Source organism: Abramis brama (genome assembly GCF_963993115.1).
Source record: "Abramis brama genome assembly, chromosome: 1".
In the NCBI taxonomy this organism is placed as follows: domain Eukaryota; kingdom Metazoa; phylum Chordata; class Actinopteri; order Cypriniformes; family Leuciscidae; genus Abramis; species Abramis brama.
This window is the reverse complement of record NC_139963.1, coordinates 76,654,264-76,660,263: the sequence shown is the minus strand read 5'-3', so window position 1 is coordinate 76,660,263 and position 6,000 is coordinate 76,654,264.

Below are 6,000 nucleotides of genomic sequence, written 5' to 3'. Positions count from 1 at the left end.
ATCCAAACAGCAGAGCAAAAGGGATAATCCAAGAGGCAAAAACAGAACAAAGCTTGCAAAGGTCATACACGATATAAGCAAAACAATGACAAGAGAACGCTCAGTAAGGCAGGTAGACTGGCAATACTTCGCAATGGCCTGTTAGCCAGGCCATGCTTAAATGTCTCTCAAACAGGAAGTAACCAGTGAAGCAGAGGGAGTGGCACACAGTCAGTACTCGGGAGAGGGCTCCCTCTGCTGGCGTGACGTTACAGAATCCCCCACCCTAGGAGCGACTCCTGGCGCTCGACGAGGACGTCCCCGTGGTCGTGGTGCTGGACGATCAGGTCTGGCTCGATGAAAGTCTCTGATAAGTGATGGATCCAAGATGTCATGGGCGACTACCCACGACCTCTCTTCCGGTCCGTACCCCTCCCAGTCCACCAAATATTGGAGCTGACCCCCTCTCCTTCTTGAGTCCAACAACTCCTTTACCGCATAAGCAGGGGATCCATCAATGTCCAGCGGTGGAGGTGGCTCCTGGTTCTCAATGTTGGGGTCAGCACCCACGTGGACCGGTTTAAGGAGGGAAACATGCAAGGAGGGGGAGACACGATAATTAACGGGAAGCTCCAACTGGTATGTGACCTCATTTATCTGTCTTATTATTTTAAATGGGCCTACATACCTTGGGCTTAGTTTCTTGCTTGGTAGCCGCAACTTGAGGTCCCGTGTGGAGAGCCAGACCCTTTGTCCAGGTTGGTAGGGAGAATGTGGGCGACGTTGTCTATTGGCCTGGATCTCCTGGTTCCTGACAGCCCTTTGTAGACGTACATGAGCAGTGTCCCACACCCTCTCGTTACGACGAATCCAGTCATCGACTGCAGGTACTATAGATGGTTCTCCTGACCATGGGAACATAGGGGGTTGGTATCCAAGCACGCATTGAAATGGGGTAATACCAGTGGATGAATGTCTTAAAGAGTTCTGCGCATACTCTGCCCATGGTAGAAACTCTGCCCAGCGATGCTGTTCAAGACCACAGTACGACCGTAGATACCTGCCAATCTCTTGATTCAACCTTTCCACTTGACCGTTGGACTGAGGATGATATCCTGAGGTTAAGCTGACATTGATGTCCAGCTGTCTGCAGAAGGCTTTCCATACTTGTGAGGTGAATTGTGTTCCTCTATCTGAAACAATATCTTCGGGTATGCCATACACTCTGAAAACATGTTGGAACAGTGCTTGAGCAGTTTCCATGGCAGTGGAGAGGCCCTTCATAGGGATTAGGCGGCAGGATTTTGAGAAGCGGTCAATGATGACTAGGATTGTTGTGAATTCAGTTGATGGAGGTAGATCGGTGACAAAGTCAATTGAAAGGTGTGACCAAGGTTGTTGAGGAATGGGCAAAGGCTGCAACAAACCAGAGGGTAATTGTTTGGGTGTTTTGGACTGAGCACAGATCAAGCAGGACTTGACATAGTTAGTCACATCTTTAATCATTGATGGCCACCAGAATGAATTTTGTGTGAGATAAAGAGTTCTTGAGATACCTGGATGACCTGAGCAGAGTGATGTATGGACCCATTGCATGACTCTTGTACGAAGATTTACAGGAACATAGTGCTTGTTCGGGGGACAACCTTGTTGAGTTGGTTCATTCTGTTGTTCTCTTTGAATTTCCTCCATCAAATCCCATGTAACAGGTTCTGGTGTGGATTCTGCTTGGGGATGATCATGTCGCCTGGACAGGGCATCAGCCTTGCTGTTTTTACTGCCAGGTCTGTAAGTTACGGTAAATTGGAATCTTGTGAAGAAAAGTGACCAGCGTGCTTGTCGAGGATTTAGTCTCTTGGCACTCTTGACATACTCAAGATTCTTATGGTCCGTTATAATCTGGAATGGATGAGTGGAACCCTCTAGCCAGTGTCTCCATGCTTCTATTGCGGCTTTCATAGATAGAAGTTCCTTGTTGCCGACATCATAGTTGCGTTCTGACTTGCGTCAGTGAGTTTTCTCGAAAAATATGCACAAGGATAGAGCTTGCCTGGCTGTCCATGGCGTTGAGAGAGCACTGCACCAATTCCATTGTCTGAAGCGTCAACTTCTACTACAAACGGCAGGTTGGGATCTGGATGTTTGAGGATGGGTGCTGTCGTGAAACTGTTCTTGAGTTTAGTGAAGGCATGCATGGCATTTTCAGTCCATTTTAATTTTGAAGGTTTACCTTTCAGCAGGGAAGTCAGTGGAGCAGCTGTAATGCTATAATTACGGATAAAGCGTCGATAGAAGTTGGCAAATCCTAAAAAGCGCTGAAGTTCCTTGACTGTGGTTTGTTGGGGCCATTCAGTGACTGCTGTAATCTTCGAATTGTCCATTTCTACACCTTGATGGCTTATGTTATATCCCAGGAATGAGGTTCGCTTGACATGGAATTCACACTTCTCAGCTTTTACATAAAGTTGATTCTCTAGTAGCCTGGACAGCACAGTCTTGACATGGTCCTTATGTTCACTTTCAGACTTGGAGTAAATGAGAATATCGTCAATGTATGCAACAACGTACTTGTTCAGGATGTCTCTGAAGATCTCATTGATGAAAGACTGGAAGACTGCTGGTGCATTGGCTAGCCCATATGGCATGACCTGGTATTCATAGTGCCCCCTAGTGGTCAGAAATGCTGTTTTCCACTCATCCCCTTCTTTGATTGTGATGAGGTTGTAGGCGCTCCTGAGGTCTAACTTGGTGTAAATTGTTGCCTCTCTGAGCTGTTCTAGGGCAGAAGGTACTAATGGTAATGGATACCTGAATATAACAGTGACATTGTTCAAACCTCTGTAGTCAATGCAAGGCCGAAGTCCTCCATCCTTCTTTTCCACAAAGAAGAAACCTGCAGCCGCTGGAGAAGTAGATGAACGAATGAAACCGGAACTGAGAGCTTCTTCAATGTATTCCTCCATGGCCTGAGTTTCTGGGAGTGATAGGGGATAGACCTTACTTTTGGGAGGCATCGCATTGGGCAGGAGGTCAATGGCACAATCCCAGGAACGATGAGGTGGAAGAAGGGTCGCATTAGTCTTGCTGAAGGCAGAATTGTGACCATTGCGCAACCTCACCATGATGCCAAGAGATGACTGGGTCGTGAACCGATAGCCATGGGTATCCTAGGATGATTTCATGGCGTGGGGAATCAATCACGTAGAATGAGATGGTTTCCAGATGAAATAGTCCTACTTGAAGTTGCAAGGGTAGAGTTTGTTGTTTGATGCCATCTCCAATGGGCTTGTTGTTAACAGCATTAACTTTAAGTGGGGGGTTCACAGGGTTGCGTGGGGATGTTGAATTTCTTGATGATGTCTTGATGGATTAAATTCAACGCAGATCCGGAGTCAATCAACGCTGTGGAATCGATAGAGTCATTTTCAGTGGTAATCTTGACACTGATAGTGAGGAATTTAGTGGTAAAGAGAGAAAAATTATCAACACTCACCCGGCTAGTAATGTTGGTTGTCTTCCGGGCTTTTAGTGGACATACAGCATTAATGTGGCCTGCCTCTCCACAGTAAAAACACAAATTGTGTTTCTGCCGTCGTGATTTCTCCTCCATAGATAGTTTGGTAACTCCTAGCTGCATTGGTTCAGGGCTGAAAGGAGCAGTAGGCAGGACTGGATTGAATATTTGGGAAGTTTGATTTGTCGAGGTGATTCTCTGTGATGGTGACTTGGATTTAGCAGGGTTATTGCGCATGAGGTTATCAATCTTGATCGCGAGTGTCACATACTCTGAGAAGGATTGGTTGTCTCCCTTGCACGCGAGTTCTGCTTGTAACTCAACATTCAAACTTCATTGAAACACGGCTTTGAGTGCAACATCATTCCAACCACTCTGAGCAGCGATCGTTCTGAACTCAATGGCGTAATCAGCGGCTGATCGGCGGCCTTGATTCAATTGTAAAAGTTGTGTTGAAACATCCATGCCTCCCGCTGGGTATTCAAACACATCTCTAATTTGTTGAATGAAATATGCATATGATCTTTGAATCATACGGTCAGTCTCCCAGACCGCTGCAGCCCAATCAATTGCTTTACCAGTTAACAGAGACATTAGAAAAGCACATCTCTTCTCATCAGATTCAAAATCATCCTTTTGGTGTCTGAAATAAATTTCTACTTGGCGGAGAAATCCCTTGCATTGCTCTGCTGAACCATCAAATTTATTGGGCAACACAAAGCTTACCTTCTTAGGCATAGGAGGTGGTAATGAATGGAGATACTGCGTGAGGCATTCATTGGTAGCCTGTAGTTTGCCCAGCTGGTCTCGGTATCCCTTGAGGACGTCACTTTGGTAAGCAAATGCTGTCTGTAGATTAGCAACTTCTGCTGGAAACATCGGAGGCGAAATATTATGTGACGAGGCTGAAGCCGAGGCAGAATCCATATGCAGTCGTTTATTAAAATCCACAGCAAACAAGACAAAATCGGCTGGCAGTTAGCAGAAACTTAAGGCAGGCAGAGGTAATACACAATGTGGCAGTCCAATCCAAACAGCAGAGCAAAAGGGATAATCCAAGAGGCAAAAACAGTACAAAGCTGGCAAAGGTCATACACGATATAAGCAAAACAATGACAAGAGAACGCTCAGTAAGGCAGGTAGACTGGCAATACTTCGCAATGGCCTGTTAGCCAGGCCATGCTTAATGTCTCTCAAACAGGAAGTAACCAGTGAAGCAGAGGGAGTGGCACACAGTCAGTACTCGGGAGAGGGCTCCCTCTGCTGGCGTGACGTTACAGTTATTCGTATTTTTCAAATTTAAACAAGAAGCCTACAACATATTTTTGGACAACATTTAAACATCTTTGGAAAATGTATCTATATGCAATTAAAATAATATGATGTTCATATCCTTGTGGGAATTTCAGTAGTAAAAACATATCATGTAATGGACAACAGCCTAGCCCTTTGCAAGTATAGCCTACAAACAAGTAAAAGTGAACAACATTAATTTTAAGTGCTTATATTGCAATGCTTAATAAACTTGACAAATGTTTATAATACATTAGAAGTTGGTACTTTATGCAAAAAAAAAAAAAACACTAAATTATTAAAATGATAAATACATAAATATTACAAATATATTGCACTTGGCCTAAGTGTTTAAAGTACTTTAAACACAATAAAAGCTTCATCATTTTGCTATGTTCTTACACAAGTTACACATGAAATGTACTTTAAGAGCAACATAAGTATGTTTTCTTTAAATACACTAAAACTTCACACAAATATATTGTGTTTAGCATATTTCTTAAAAGTATAATTAAGCATATATTTATTACCAATGTACTTCTAGTGCATTTGTTAGAAATATATTAAAAGTATGCTTGTGTTTAGCATATTTTGTAAAAGTATAATTAAGCATATATTTATTACCAATGTACTTTTTGTGCACTTTTTAGACATATATTAAAAGTATGCTTGTGTTTAGCATATTTCTTAAAAGTATAAATAAGCATATATTTATTACCAATGTACTTCTAGTGCATTTGTTAAAAATATATTAAAATTATGCTGGTATTTAGCATATTTCTTAAAAGTATTATTAAGCATATATTTATTAGAAATATATTAAAATGCAATTCAATCTATTTTTAATGCACTTCAAATAAGCATGTTGGTAATACAAATGTATTATAAACATACTATTTGTATTTCAAGTATATTTTAATACATTTAATACTACGTCTTTTTCACCTGGGTTATAAACACATCTTAACACAAAATAGATATATTTAGTACATTTAAGAGTGACTTTATGGGTAAAAAGTCATTTTCTGTAGTAGGTTTCTGTGTGTGTGTGAAGTGACTTTATGGTCGGCATCTGTTGCAACCCGTGGTACGCGTACCACGTGAGGGGTTGGGGGTTTAATTTGAAAATGGCAATCTCAGAGACAAAAGTAGTTTTGTATGCAGATGAACTTATCGGCCTGAGGAGTCGTAAAAATTGATGAGGGAAGCAGTTA